At 43.2% G+C, this 16,670-nt stretch overlaps 1 protein-coding gene across 2 annotated transcripts in view; it reads right to left on the bottom strand.

Moving 5' to 3' along the window:
- Positions 1–16,670, bottom strand: part of LOC130291114 (ras-like protein family member 11A-like) — a 59,453-nt gene that overhangs the window by 35,062 nt on the left and 7,721 nt on the right. Inside the window, exon 4 of one of the 2 annotated variants that reach the window (XR_008847798.1) lies at positions 8,191–8,275. The exons of the other annotated variant lie outside the window; for it this stretch is intronic. The gene's annotated coding sequence lies outside the window, so the exon portion shown is untranslated. The remainder of the gene's footprint in view (positions 1–8,190; positions 8,276–16,670) is intronic. 2 annotated transcript variants of the gene reach the window in all.

Here is a 16,670-nt window from a genome sequence, read left to right as displayed (position 1 = left end):
TCTTTAATAGACAAGTTGGAACTAGTGGGAGGATAAATTTAAGCTTTAACTTCTTTTACTACTGCCTTACTGAAAAGGTCTAGGGAGCCACCAGGTATAACTGGGGGAGAGAAGGTGGACTGATTGCCTCCTTTAAAAGGAGCAACAAAATCTTCAGCTTCACTTACACCTGAACCTGTATCGCTGGCTAAGTCAGCGAGGAGCTCCTCAATTTTATTCTCAGCAGGAGTAAAATCCTCTAATAAACTAAATCTTAGTGGCCCAATATTGCATGGTTTTTCTCCCTCCTTGACCTCTAGTACTTTGGATGTATTAGTATCTACTCTATTAAAAAAAACCTGTGTAGATTAACTTTTCTCAAAGATTTGAAAAGGTCCCACTTCAAATTGTACTGCATCAAAATTATAATTTAATCCAAAATTGGAACCTTTGTAAAGAAGAGTCACCTCATCATCAGGTAAGTCTACGTTAGTGGTATTGATAACATTCATGGGGAGAACTAGTCCTTCCAGCTCACTCCCTTGTGTTTTCTCCACATATCTGGTTCTTTTTTTCTTTCTTCCACCCCTTTGTGTGCGTCTCCTAAAGGGACTGCATTAACCTCTTGCGCTATCTTCTTTACTGCAATGTTGTCGGAAGCGCTAGTGTCCGAATCTGTGGTCCAGAAGTCGGGGGGACTTGTTTTTACTTTTATTGGTTGGACCTTGTTGTTTCTTAGGTTGCCTCTTACGTGTTTTGTTAGATCTTCTCTTGTTCCAGGTGAACATTTTATTCCGGTCACAGTCCTGTTTATCTCGCATAAACCTGTCGCGTTTATTTTCCTTCACCTCTGCCTGGGTGACTAAGATCTTCTTTTCAATTTTCTTTAGAAACGTGTTAGCTGCAGTTTCTGTGACGTGGGTTCTATGCTCTGTCTTAGCGCGACACAGCACGCTGGTCACTCTCATATACTCCTGTTGGTTACTGTCCAGGACGAGTTGCAGTAAGTTGGAGGCATGTACTAAATGTACCGGTTTCCAGGCTTCCATGAAGACCTCGTCTTCTGTGTATTGTGAAGGTATTTTATGAATTCGTAACCCGCGTAGCACACGGTTAATATCAGCATAAGACTTGAGTGAATGCATAGTCCAAAACAGTCTGACTTCTTTATCAGATAATTTCATTTGAGACCCTACTCCTCTGGTACTGAGGCTCAGAAAGTCGGGATCATTATGTCCCTTGTGCAGGGGTCAACACTCTCCATTCCTTGGGAGAGCCGGGGTGCAGCACAGGTGATCACGTAGGGTCCCTGCAGTCGGAGCAAAAACAAACCCCCTGCAATCACACACTTATGGTAGAGCCGCCTGTGGATTCACTATTCCATATTGCCAAATACGCTTGAGACTAAATAACTACATTAAAATATAGCCTCACTATTTAGTGCCTTCAAAATGTAATAGCAAATGTCCCAAATGTAAAGTGAAAAAGAAAGAAATAATATCATAAAATAAATGACAGAATATTCTTCCAGAAAATATACCAAAATTAAACCAGCTGTTTTAATGTGTGGATTCTAAGGAAATGTCAACCATCTAGAAGGTAACACTTAATAGATGGTGTATAAAGAACTGCTGGGCCTCACTACTGTATATCATTAACATTGCTCTTCTGTGATATATGACCTCATAAAGTACAAAAGAATTTCTGCAGTCCACATGAGTTGTATTATACCCAATTTTTACTCCTTCACCTACTTTCATCTTTAGTATTCCTCTGCTCTCAAGAGAGTTATATTTTTCACAATAAGATTTTGGCAAATGTGAGTCAGGAGCTGGGCCAGGTCATGTAATGCAAATATGCAGAAATACAGAATCCAACCTTTATTTTAGTTTCAGTCACATTAATTCTGGCACTACATTCATTATTATAACATTCTATAGCACTATCTCCATGCAAAAACATTTCCTCAAAAAAACTGCTAAATCATCAAGCTTGGTTCACACAGAGATGCATTTTGGCATTTTTTTTAGCTATATAGTGCTGATATACTATTATTAAAGAATACTGCGAAGGCTCTTGTGGATACCTATTCTACATATATCTACGGGTTTATACTTATCCATTTTGATTACTCCTTCTGCTCTGATATGGCTTGGAGAATGCAGCCTACATTTCCCATAATGCCACTCGCTTTGCAGAGCCAGAGCGAAAGGAGCGGATTGTCAAACCACATCTACACTAGAGAATTTGTACATAGTGTGATCCAGAGTATAACTGTGTATCAGTGTACAGATTCATCTACTATATCACAGCTTTCCTGGTCTCTTAAAGGGGTACTCCACTGGCCAGTGTTCAGAGTGCTATGTGCGCGCTGCAGGGTTCGGACACGCACCCTCATGATGTCACACCACGCCCCCTCAATACAAGTCTATGGGAGGGGGCGTGACGGCCACCACACCCTCTCCCATAGACTTGCATTGAGGAGGTGTGGCGTGATGTCACGAGGGGCGTGTCGACCCTCGCAGCGTGAACACAGTGTTCGGGGTGATTAGCTTTCAGGTTTATAATTTCTACAGAAATGACCGTACAAGTAAGAAAGAGCGAGTGGTCTGCTTATACATAAAATCCTGTCTTAGACCCATTATGTGAAATCTCTATAGCTGGAAATAAAGGGTGGGGGACAGGTGCCTCATAAGGAGTTTTTTCCTTCCTCTGGATCAAACTTGATGAATAAACTTTTTTTTTTTTTAACCATATAAACTATGTAACTATAGGGGGGCATAACATGAAAGGGGAGGGTAGAGCTAGGTGAGGAGACAAGAGATCTCAGTTTTAATAGATGGCATGGTAATGCTGTAGTTCACAGAAATTCAGCCACATTGAAGAAATGTCTCCCCTATTTACACACCTAAGCATGGACTGAACTGGTGTGGTTTGAGTGTGGATCACATGACCTAACTGCAAAAATAATGATATACTGCTAAAATATACATATACAATATGTATAACAGTTGAGTTTCTACACAAATAAAAGGGGAGGGTGGGCAGTATTGAGAGGCTTCTGAATGGACAAAGCATACCCCACCATGAAGAGTCCACCTGCATGTTGCACCCACAGCCATCACTCCCCTGTGGATTCAGTAGAGGATATAGAAAACTGTATTACTATTCAGTAGTGGCTGCATGCTGCTGAAATTCAACGAACCTTTAGCAGAGCTCCAGCCACGTGACCAAGTTAAGTATAAACTAGGACTGCTTTCATCTCAGTATGATAAAAATAAAACCATTCATTTTGGGGGGAAAATATCATTATAGCTCGGATGACTTTATGATTTGAAAAGCTTTGATTCTAATGAAATTTTATATAATAAAAAGTAATTTTCTTCAATACAAAGTAATTTTTTCTATTCATCTGTTCCTTCTATGAGCAGTTCTGCTTAATTTAATGCTTAGATTCAAACCACTGACTTTGCTTAAAAACCATTACAAAGACGCGGAATGGACAACTGAGCGTTTTTTTTTTTTTTTTTTACAATATATCACGCATGACAGATTAAAGGATTTTTTTTCTGGAATAAAAAAAAATATACATTTAGCAGTATTGAAATAAAAAAAAAAATGAAATGGTTGACCAATAGGCATTGTGAAAACTGTGTGTCCCTTGCATCTGCAGAACAAATACCATGGATGAGAAGGCTGCATAATTTCCAAATACTGTAGGTGTGATGCATGCGGGACTTTTGTGCACAATGTTTATAAGTAAGTCACTTCTTTCATCTGGGACAATGCAGTAACGATTGTGTCAGATGATGTGCAGGGTTGTCTTAACACCAATTAAGACAACCCTGCACATCATCTGAGACAATCGTTACCGCATTGCCGGTCCTCACCTACCCTCTCACCTGCTCCCCGTGCTGTCGGGGTAGAGAGGATACCTCCAGCGCATCCATGCGCTGCTACGATCTCGAGGCTTCACAGCGCTGCCACATGCTGCTTCCCAGCCATCATCCCCGACCCCCAGCACCGGATCCTACCACCCCTCCTACATTTCTCCCGTGCCACCGGGACAGAGGGACGTGCATCCAGATCGCAAGCACAGCTGCACACATCTGACCGTGCACACTGTCAGATGAACTGTATAGCGATTGCCCTCTTGCATTCAGTTCCCGTGCTGCCGGGGTAGAGGGGGCATTGCCTGTATCTCTGCACCTAAAAAAATTCATAGTGGGCCCCAATCTGGGAGGCTCCAGCACTACTGAAAATTGCCCTAATGGATTATTAACTTTTTTGCCATGCACTTTCATCTGGATTAATCCCGGCTCCTATAATATGACTGTCCCATTGCCCCACTTTCATTGTCTCATTGTCCAATTGTTGAAGTGCGATATCACTGTTTATATTTTATATTTTTGGTATTTTATACCATTGCAAACATTTTATCTAGTGACCAGTCTGCGACAAGGGCCCTGCCGCAGACCTCACATCATTTTCTAAATAAATGTCATTATTTTATGCTATTTTAGACACGTTTTCTTTCTCTTCTTTCTAATTTTTGACCATATGTCTTTTACTCTTACCTAGCCTAGCAGGACTGCCTCCCTTTTTATACTATTAGTACTCCTTATTGGCACATGGGTATGTCCAACGCAGTATCCTCGGTATAGGTTTTCCCCCTTTTTTACTTTGAGCTCCCACATTTTTTGTATATATTAAAAAAATGAATTACGAAACTGTTAATAACTAAATGTGCAAAACTGCAGGGAATTTCATAATGCCTGACAGGTTTTACAAGCAGATACAATGATGATATTAATGTAGTAAGTACATTTTAAAGGTTATGCAATTCAGTTTGGGAGGGTTTTAAAGGGGTTATCCAGCATTAGAAAAAAAGAGCTTATTTATTTAAGAAACTGCACCACATTTGTCTGCAGGTAGGGTGTTGTTTCAGCTCAGTTATATTGAAGTCAATGGAGCCAAGCTGTTTTTGGAACAAATTAGTTTTGCTATTGCTGGATAACTCCTTTAATTGCAGAGCCGCCCTTAAGCTAACCTTATAACATAACGTCTATGGGTAGCATCAGAAGGTAACTTCAGATTGTACTGTATAAGAAACCAGGCAAGTGTTGTCAGAATTTTAGTGGAGTAAAGTATCAATATGGATACTTTCTAAAAGTATAAAGTTGCCTATAGACATTAAATTTCAAAAAACGAACATGAGATTTTATCTACTGCATATATGGTCCACCCTATTGTCCTCTAGCTCTACATTTGGTCAAAGCTAATAAAACAGTCATGACCAAGTACAGTACAACATTGCCAGAAGCAAAAAAGAATAAAAGGTAAAAATTAAAGGGGTTATCCACCATAAGGGTAGGGTCACGTACTTTTATGATGCGGATCCGCCGGTGACGCGACCCATTTTGTGCCCCCAGCTGTTGCCACCCCCCATTCCCCTGCCTCGCTCCGCCCCTGGCCTGCTCGCAGCGGCAATCTGCCTCTACAAGCAGCCACACAGGGGACTTGCGAGTCGCCAAGTCCACTCAGACATCGCAGAGCAGCACATGCGCAGTGCACTCAGACATCATGGCTGCTCTGCGATGTCAGCGATGATGTCAGAGTAATGGAAGCAAGGCAGGAAAAAAACATTTTCAGAGCGATGTCAGAGTGCATTCGCCGACTTGCAGGCCCCCTGTGTGGCTGCTCGTAGCGGCAGATTGCCGCTGCGAGCAGACCAGAGACGGAGTGAGTCGAGGGAACATGGGGGGGGAGGGTTGGGGGCAACAGCTGGAGCCACAAAATGGGTCGGGTCACCGGCAGATCTGTTACGTGTGACCCTATCCTGTGGTGATTTTAGCACCTACCTGCCAGACAGTAATGGACATGCTTAGGAAGGATCTGCGCTTGTCTTTGGGTTAAATGGCTGTGTTGTGAGATTACCATAAAGCTGTGGCTATCTTTTTGGGAACCTTAGTATTTCCGATTGAAGTTTTCTTTTTTACTACAAATCCCAGAATTCCATTTTCCTACCTCCCACACATCAGTCACCCCACCCATTGAACAAAAAGCAAGCTAGATTCAATGACAAAGGTCATTGCTTTCTAATCAGGGTGCCTGCAGCTGTTCCACCCATTGAAGCAGACAGGATCCCTGTCATCACCTGACTAGTGATGTCAGGTCACGGCTGCACTGCATCCTGGGAAATACCCGAGAGCAAAGATCACATAAGAATACGAGACCAGCCGTTAGAGACAGGTACAGACACTATATTATGAACTACACTAACTTTACAACCCCTGTAGCCTAATCAAATAAAAAAAAATCCTGGAATACCCCTTTAACTAAAATTAACCATAGAATTTTGATTGTATGCAGATCCCACGAAAATTCTTTATCTGACAACAAATATCTTCTGTTGATAGATAGCCTTGTAAACAAAGCTGTCAGGGAGGACAGAAGCAGTGAAAATTGATAATGCGGTGCTGGATACGTGCACTTTGGATGCTTGGGTCACTGGTCGCAGCAGTGTCCCGCTAAGTCAGTGATTGGCTGAGCAGGTAGTTCCTTCTGAGACAACTTATCTCAGAGAAAGTAGTAATGACAAGTGGGGATCTGATGGCATCAGACTAGAAACTAAGTGGAACCAGTGGGAGGTGAATATGATTTTTTTTTTTTTACAACAATCCCAACCATATTTATAAATGTTCCTGAACAACCCCAGAGTAACCTGCGGTTACAGGCTATATGTGCGGGAGACGCTGATTACAAAGGCCTATTTTTCCTATGTAGTGAAGTTCCCCAGATATACACTACAATCCTTATATGTAAATTAGCTCCTTTGGTGCATTTGGGCAGTTTCCTGCCCCTTGGTGCACTGGTACACACACTCCACTGGTCTCAGCCTTGTCCATGAGTAATCTCCTGTCCATGACTCATGGACTAGTCTGATGCTGCTGCAGGACTGGTTAGTGTCCCAGTAGGTATGCAGACCCCTAGTGGTGGGATTTTCAGGAGTCCTTTCCTTTATTGAATATTCATAATTTTCTAAACAACCATATTACAATAGGTCTTTAATTTTCATTAGTAACTGGATCTGACACTGCCCATTTATGCATGTAGCTGCTATGTGTTTCAAGGTAACACTGGTGGGTGATGCTGTTGTCCGTTTTCCTTTAAAACTAGGTTGTATTTTGTGTATCTAGGACTTTAAAACGGAATGTCACTTAAAAAAGTAGTAAGCACTATTAAGCTTTACTTCTAGGGATAACCCTAATGCCCCACTTCAAAGTGTTCAAAACCAAATACATGATGCACAGTGTTGTTATTTTGGGTAACACATATTGAATTTCAGCAGAAACTGTTCATAGAATCATAGTTCTGATATGAAAGATAGGTCTAACAGTTTAAGTGAAGAAAGTCTAACTGGACCAGCTGTTTTGGCTGTAGCAGGGAACTGTGTGAATGTGGTGGTGGGTTACATGTGCTAGTGACATTGACAGGAAAGGTCTAGATGTGAAGATTATAAGAAAGATGGTAGCCATAGAGTGAAGGTATAGCCCTTATCTAGAGACAAGCCTCTGGAAATTATCCAACAGATAAGGTGAACAATTGGGAGACAAATGAAGGAACCTTTCCAGTAGCACCAGCTATGCATGAAGGAGAGGATCTAGAGATCACAGATCCCCGTGACTAAAAAAGATGCATATTATCAGTGGCGTTGCTAGGATTGGTGTCACTCGCTGCAGTAGAAAATGATGTCACCCCATACCTAAAGGCCCCACCCTCCCAAGTAAGTTTTTTGCCTGTTGTGACACAGATGCCACTGGTGTAGCGCATTGTGAAAAATTCCAGTATAATAATCAAATATACCAATTGCCACAGAATGGGAAAGCGCTAAAAAAGTTTTCACCATTTAAAACTAAAGCTCCCAGAAGGACTTAAGCGGTGGTGAGGTTATGCTGGGAGTTGTAGTGTTACTGATCATAACTGCAGAACTTACAAGTGACTACAGCTCTGATAGGACATAGTGAGGAGAATAAACAATAATATCAGTGACTATAGGTGACGTCTTCTCTATAGTAAGGAGAATACACAATAATATCAGTGACTATAGTTGACCTCTTCTCTATAGTGAGAAGAATACACAATGATATCAGTGACTACAGGGGACGTCTTCTCTATAGTCTTTCCTTATCTAATTCAGATGGTACATACCACAAGGACTTCATCCAGCTAAATCTTCTCTCTGCAGAATGTGACACCCAGATGGCTCCTCACTATGTCAGCGGATTCTGATCCTCTATATGAAAACAATAATTATTATAAACCTGCCAGACACCGTAATCTCTAAATATAAATCTGCCACATACTGTACCCTCTGAATATAAATCTGCCACATGCTGTATCCTCTAAATATATTACTACCACACACTGTACCCACTGAATATAATACTATCACACACTGCACCGTCTGAGTATAATACTAGCAAAAACTGTACATTCTGAATATAATACAAACACACACTATACCCTCTAAATACAATACTACCATACACTGCACTCTCTGAATATAATCCTGCCACACACCCTACCCTCTAAATACAATACAATACACATTGTGCTCTCTGAATATAATACTACCACACACTGCACCCTCTGAATATAATAGTACCACACACTGCACCCTCAGAATATAATACTACCACAAATTGTACCCTCTGAATATAATACTACCACACACTGTACATTCTGAATATAATACTGCCACACACTGTACTCTTTGAATATAATACTACCACATACTGTACATTCTGAATATAATACCACACTACCATACACTGCGCTCTCTGAATATAATACTACCACACAATGTGCCCTCTGAATATAACCTTGCTGTACAGTGCACCCTCTGAATACAATACCACAACATATTGTGGCTCATAAAAACTGTACCACCCTATAAATTCCTTTTAATATACACCATACCTCTGAAAATGCAAAACACTCTGTAATAATGCCCCAACCTGTGCCCCACATATAAAATTTAATAATTCCCCCTATCCTATGCCCCCAACATAATCCATCAGCAGCACCATTCTCCTGGCAGTAGCACCCCCATCATCCACCAGCAACACCCCCCCAACATGTGGCAATAGCACCCCTCATCATCTGACAGATGATGAAAGGGGCTGCTGCTGGGGGGGGGGGTTGCAGGTGGATGAATGGGATGCTACTGCAAGGTGGATGGTGCTACTGATAGATGATGGGGGTGCTACTGCCAGGGGGGAGCATCCGCCCCTGCAATCCCCCCCCCGGCAGTAGCAACCCCATCATCCGTCAGCAGCACCATCCTCTTCGCAATAGCATCCCATCCATCCACCAGCAACACCCCCCCCCCCCCCCACACTGGCAGTAGCACCCTCATCATCCACCAGCAACACCCCCAAAGCAGTAGTACCCCCGCTATCAACCAGCAAAACCCCCCATTCCCTCTACCCCCCCTGTGGTAATAGCATCAGCTGACAGATGATGGGGGTGCTACTGCTGGGTGGGGGGTGTTGTTTGTTGATAATGAGGGTGCTACTGCCCTGGCACCCCCCTGGCAGTAGCACCCCCAACATCCACCAGCAACACACACCCATTCCCCCTACCCCCACCCCTGTGGTAATAGCATCAGCTGATGGATGATGGGGGTGCTACTGCTGGGGGGGTTGCTTCTGGATAATGAGGGTGCTACTGTCCTGCCACCACCCTGGCAGTAGCACCCTCATCATCCACCAGCAACACACCCCCAGCAGTAGCACCCCCATCATCCACCAGCAATGCCCCCCCCATTCCCTCTACCCCCCTGTGATAATAGCATCAGCTGACAGATGATGGGAGTGCTACTGCTAGGGAGGGTGTCGCTGGTGGATGATTGGGATGCTACTGCCAGTAGCACACCATCATCCACCAGCAACACCGTCCCCCCCCCCCCCGGTAATAGCACCCCTCAACATCTAGAGCCCCCAGCACCCCTTTTTCTCCCTGGCAGAAGCTTACCAGGGTTAGGTGCACCCTACTGTTCCTGGCTGGCTAGTTTGCAGACCACGTGCTGGCTTCTTCCTTGCTCAGATCAGTGCCGGCGTCATGATAGCCCTTACAGTCCTGGATCGATGCAGGAGGACTGAAAAATGAGTACTGTGGCAGGGTGGAAGGGAAGGGGTTGCAGCGATGTGATGCGGGGGCACTAGAGGACACTTGGCATACACGCTCGCAGCGTCTTGAGGACCGGGGGTGGGGGGGGGTGCTAGAGACTTGGCGGCATCAGGGTGTCACCCCATCAGGCTGATGTCACCTGCACCAGAGTCCCACCTTCCATCTCCCCCCCCCCCCCCAGTTGTAATTAGTATCAGAAACATTTTATGCTTTTTTTTAATCTTTACATCCATAGGTTTTGTCTCCTGTGGTTGTCACTGCTGTCTGCAGACGCACACCATATACAAGTTTGCCCCGCCTTACCAAACATTGCCATTAAATGCCCACTGTTTTTCTGCTATATGGCATATTTCCAGATCATCAAACTTTGCTGCTGAAGTGTGCTATAAGCGTGCTGGGCTCATTCACAGTCTATTCTGTCTATTCTTGTTCATGCAATAACTCTTGGATTCAAGCCTTAATCTATGTGTCATTTACCAACACCTACACAATGTTAACCCCTTAAGGACTCAGGGTTTTTCCGTTTTTGCACTTTCGTTTTTTCCTCCTTACCTTTTAAAAATCATAACCCTTTCAATTTTCCACCTAAAAATCCATATTATGGCTTATTTTTTGCGTCGCCAATTCTACTTTGCAGTGACATTAGTCATTTTACCCAAAAATGCACGGCGAAACGGAAAAAAATTCATTGTGCGACAAAATCGAAAAAAAAAACGCCATTTTGTAACTTTTGGGGGCTTCCGTTTCTACGCAGTGCATATTTCGGTAAAAATTACACCTTATTATTATTCTGTAGGTCCATACAGTTAAAATGATACCCTGCTTATATAGGTTTGATTTTGTCGCACTTCTGGAAAAAATCATAACTACATGCAGGAAAATTTATACGTTTAAAAATGTCATCTTCTGACCCCTATAACTTTTTTATTTTTCCATGTACAGGGCGGTATGGGACTCATTTTTTGCGCCGTGATCTGAAGTTTTTATTGGTATGATTTTTGTTTTGATCGGACTTTTCGATCACTTTTTATTCATTTTTTTAATGGTATAAAAAGTGACCAAAATACGCTTTTTTGGACTTTGGAATTTTTTTGCGTGCGGTTTAATTAATGATATATTTTTATAGTTCGGACATTTACGCACGCGGCGATACCACATATGTTTATTTTTTTTTTTTTACACTGTTATTTTTTTTATGGGAAAAGGGGGGTGATTCAAACTTTTATTAGGGAAGGGGTTAAATGACCTTTATTAACACTTTTTTTTGCAGTGTTATAGGTCCCATAGGGACCTATAACACTGCACACACTGATCTCCTATGCTGATCACTGGCGTGTATTAACACGCCTGTGATCAGCATTATCGGCGCTTGACTGCTCCTGCCTGGATCTCAGGCACGGAGCAGTCATTTGTCGATCGGACACCGAGGAGGCAGGTAAGGGCCCTCCCGGTGTCCGATCAGCTGTTCGGGACGCCGCGATTTCACCGCGGCGGTCCCGAACAGCCCGACTGAGCAGCCGGGTCACTTTCAGTTTCACTTTAGAAGCGGCGGTCAGCTTTGACCGCCGCTTCTAAAGGGTTAATACCGCACATCGCCGCGATCGGCGATGTGTGGTATTAGCCGCGGGTCCCGGCCGTTGATGAGAGCCGGGACCGACGCGATATGATGCAGGATCGCGGGGCGATCCCGCTTCATATCGCGGGAGCCGGCGCAGGACGTAAATATACGTCCTGCGTCGTTAAGGGGTTAAAGGGGTATTCCAGGCAAAAACTTTTTTTTATATATCAACTGGCTCCGGAAAGTTAAACAGATTTGTAAATTACTTCTATTAAAAAATCTTAATCCAATAGTTATTAGCTTCTGAAGTTGAGTTGTTGTTTTCTGTCTAACTGCTCAATGATGACTCACGTCCCGGAAGCTGTGCAGTTCCTATGGGGAAATTTTCCCATCATGCACAGCTCCCGGGACATGACATAATCATAGAGCAGTTAGACAGAAAACTTCAGAAGCTAATAACTATTGGAAGGATTAAGATTTTTTAATAGAAGTAATTTACAAATCTGTTTAACTTTCTGGAGCCAGTTGATATATATAAAAAAGTTTTTGCCTGGAATACCCCTGTAACACCAAAAGAAGATATTCTTAGTCTCTTGATGGCTGAAACTTTACTAACATTTGGGAATTAATTTTAATATATCTATCAATATGCATTTTTTCTTACATTTAGAGAAAAGTAAACTATATCCAGATGGTTCTTTTTGCAATAATTTATTATAATCTACACAGACGAAGGAAAAAGATCCATCCCGGCAGCCATTGTAAACAGGAAGTTAGCATGACGCATACATGGTAAATTACAATTAAGTTATGCCCCTTCATTTTCTGGGAATTTGTATGGTAATTCTTGTTGGATTTTGTCCCAAGACAAGTTTAATATGGCATTGACCTCACTGCTGACGGAAGGATGTGAAATGTCCTGTTGTCTGATGGAACAGTACATGCATTCTCATGTACTAGAAATGGGACTCGGGACAGCAACACTTTCCAAAATTTGTAAACTACCTTCTAAAAAGTTAATGTAGTGTACAATGTACCAGGTCCCTGGACCCATAGTTATAGCAAACCTTCTTGACACAATGCTGAAGTGTTTTCAGTATGTATAAATGCATGTATATGACAATGTGGCTATGTTAGGCTGTGATTATATAAAAAGAGTTATGCCATTTTAGGCTAATGTTTGTACATATCAAGATAACCTTAACCAACATTAAAACAGATAATTTTATGGGCATACATCTTTGCTTCTTTAAATTAAGTCACTGCATACTGGTTTATTAGGGAAAGCCAGACCCAAGCTAAAAGTTAAGGGTCGCCATACACATTAGTCAAGAATTGTCCCAACCTGCCAACTTCAGCAGGGTCAACTGACTGTCTTATATCTATATGGGCCTCCTAACGTTACGCCAACGGATAATATGGGGGGAGAGAAGGATCGACAATGTTGGATTTCAACTGCTCGACTATTTTGAGAAGACAGCAGCTTAGCCCTCCACTCTTTAAGACCACAGGAACGTTTGGCCAAGCTAAACATTCATGTGTATGTGACAACCAGGAGAGACTGTCCATCCAACTGCTACTGAACGCGTATTGACATCTTATGAGGAAGCCTGCATGACATGGCCTGTAAGAAGCAAAATAGGTCTAGGGGGGAGGTAGGGGGTGGAGGTGCCGGTGTGAGGTGGTTTTTTGCGCCCCCGTAGATCTATGCGTCCGCTCCTCCCCCAGCTCTCCGAACATTTCCGAAGCTAGAGCTGGGGGAGGGCAGAGCAAGGGGAAGGAGGAGGTTCACGCCCCCTCCCTCATGTCCCCTCTCTGAGCTCGGATGGACGCAGATCTCTACAGCACGCCCCCCTCCCTGAGGACATAGATCGCCACGGCAGGTCCCCTCCCTCATCTCCCCTCCCTGAGGACGAAGAGCAGTGCTCCCAATGAGCTCTATGTGTAAAGGGGGACATACTGCACGGGCTAAATGTCCCCCTTTAGCCCATACAGTATGTCCCCTTTTAGCCTGTACAGTATGTCCCCTTTAAGCCTGTACAGTAGGTCCCCCTTTACACATAGAGCTCAGTATGTCCCCCTTTAGCATGTGCAGTCTTTAGCCCGTACAGTATGTCCTCCTTTGTCCCCCTTTAGCCTGTAGCCCGTGCAGTATGTCCCCCTTTGAGGAGACCTACCGTGGAGATCTGCTGGGGGAGATGAGGGAGGGGACCTGCCGTGGAGATTTACGTCCTCAGCTTGGGGAGATGAGGGAGGGGACCTGCCGTGGAGATTTACATCCTCAGCTTGGGGAGATGAGGGAGGGGACCTGCAGTGGAGATTTACGTCCTATGCTCGGGGAGATGAGGGAGGGACCTGCCGTGGAGATCTATGTCCTCAGGGAGGGGGCGTGGTCGTAGAGATCTGCGTCCAGCAGCCGAGCTCAGGGAGGGGAGATGAGGGAGGGGGCGTGAACCTCCTCCCTCCCCTTGCTCTGCCCTCCCCCAGTTCTAGCTTCGGAAATGTTCGGAGAGCTGGGGGAGGAGCGGACGCAAGGATCTACGGGGGCGCAAAAAACCACCTCACACCGGCATAGGGGTTCATAAACCTTCCTTACATTTCAGGACCAGTTAATGCAGCAGGGAATCAAGGTGTGTCTAGTCCTCCCAAACTTTAGTTAAAGGGGTACTCCACCCCTAGACATCTTCTCCCCTATGCAAAGGATAGGGGATAAGATGTCTGATCTCCCTGATGCACCCGTCATTCGTTTAGAGCATCGGGTACAGTGCCGGAGGCTCTTGACGTCATGACCACGCCCACACATGACATCACAGAAACGCCCCCTCAAAGCAAGTCTATGGGAGGGGGGTGTGACGGACATCATGCCCCTTCCTATAGATTTGCATTAAGGCGGCATGGCCATGACGTCACGACCCCTGCGATCAGATATTACTGCTTAAAAAATAAATTTTAACCCATAACGCTTACCCCCTATCTACCGGATGATCATGGGGGGGGGGGGGCAAACTGCTAGGCCCCCACAATTTCGAGAACAGTCACAAATGTATGCTGCTGCTCCATTCATTTTCTATGGTGCTGCCAATGATAGCTACACAAGGACCCACCACCATCAGATATTTATCACCCATCATGTGGATAGGGGTTAAGTATAAATAGTTGGAATTCACTTGAAGGCTTTATGGTATGAGGGGTTAAATGATATGCAGTATGTGTTGTTTAAGTGTCCTATCAGTGGGGTTTGTGGGTTGGGTGGCCTTAGGGTTGTTGTTAAATTGGTTGTGAGGAGGTGCAGAGGAGGTTGGGTGCATTCTCTAATTAATCTAATAGGACAAAAAAATTATAACTTTCAGTCCCATTTTGGTTAAAAAGGAGAGCCTACCTGTCCCCATTCTATGCTTCCCTTACAATAGGTGGCATAGACTAATGACAGAGCCGTGGTAATGTTTATTTGCTTTGTGATCATAACTTCTTAATCAGGGTATATCTAATGTGACTTCATGTTACGAAAATAAGAGTATTCATAAATCTAGATCCAATACTGGCATCATGAGGTTATGCTATACATGATAAGACTCAATGATGTCATTATACTGGCAAGGTCTAAAGAGGTGATACTACAATGTGAGTGTTTTATTGTTCGTTATGACAGCCTGTCTATTAACACTTCATTATCTAAGCATAACTAGCAGGGCTGGATTTCGCATTATTTTCAGATCCTTTTTGAAGATACACAGCCACAACTAATGTGTTCAGTACTAAAAGAACATATTTAAAATGAAAAATGCTTTGGTTTTTGGCTTTCAAACATAATAGAATAATATTTATTTTCGTAGCACCAGCAAATTCCAAAGCACTTTACAATTTTGAGGGTACAAATAAAGACAAAAATCAGACCTTCTTGTGAGAGCTTACAGACTATGAAGGATTAAGTTGAGACAAAAGGCAGAAATAGCTTTATTGATGCAATGGTTCAGCCATGTTCTGTAAATAGGGGAGAGCACGTAAAAAGGTGGGTGACCCAGTCACCAGCCAAAGTGTAAGACAATGGGAATTTCTGTCAATCCGAGTTAAACCTGTAAATGCCAAGCATGTAATGGCATTGCTTAGATTATGAAAAGGGCATTTGCTAAAGAGTTAAGCCAAAATCTCACCATCTGCCTGGTGGATCTAAATTTTTGTCACTGATGTTGCCAGTATTCTTCTTTTAATTTGTGCTGGCAGTAGATTGCTCCCCGTATTAGCTGTTAAATGGTTCCTCTAATATTACCAAAGCCTCTAACCGGACAGCTTCATTTCCCCCTTTATGACGATTATAGTCTCTTCTGCTATCCAAAGTGGCTAAGTGATACACACAGTACTTGCTGTAAGACCAGGAATTCACTTTCTCTATGTAACTCTGAGGCTCACATTGAGCATTGCATAGCGTTACACAGAAAAAGTAACAAACGCTTCACATATCAACCGGTGTGTGAATCAGCTAGTTACTTGGAAAAGCAGTGGGGACCGGAACCAGCATGGAAAGAAAGCAGCTTGGTAAAAGGGGGACCACAATGCTAATGCAGGAAGGGAAAAAAGTCTCCCAACATGGTTTAAGAAGATTCTAACGATAAGACTAGGGCTCCACACAAATGGCCATGATAAAAGAACACCACAAAAGCTCCAAGATAGATATGTTACTATGGTCCTTCTGCTACTGTTTACAATGAGTCCCAGCCCTGTAATGTATTATGAAAAACAGTATCTGTTTCTACATCACCATGGAATGGAAACATCTGAATCAATTCCTACAAAAAAATTTTAAACTAATGTTAAACAAATTTACAGATTAAATATTAACCATTACAAACTGAGGAATAACAAGGTTCTAGTGTACTCGGAAATTCTTCTTTATATCCAGCAGTTAATAAATTACAGTCTGTTATCAATAAATACTAAAAGA

Source organism: Hyla sarda, chromosome 9, assembly GCF_029499605.1.
Source record: "Hyla sarda isolate aHylSar1 chromosome 9, aHylSar1.hap1, whole genome shotgun sequence".
Lineage (NCBI taxonomy): Eukaryota > Metazoa > Chordata > Amphibia > Anura > Hylidae > Hyla > Hyla sarda.
Note: the sequence above shows the minus strand (reverse complement) of the source record. Positions and strands in the feature narration are given on the sequence as shown.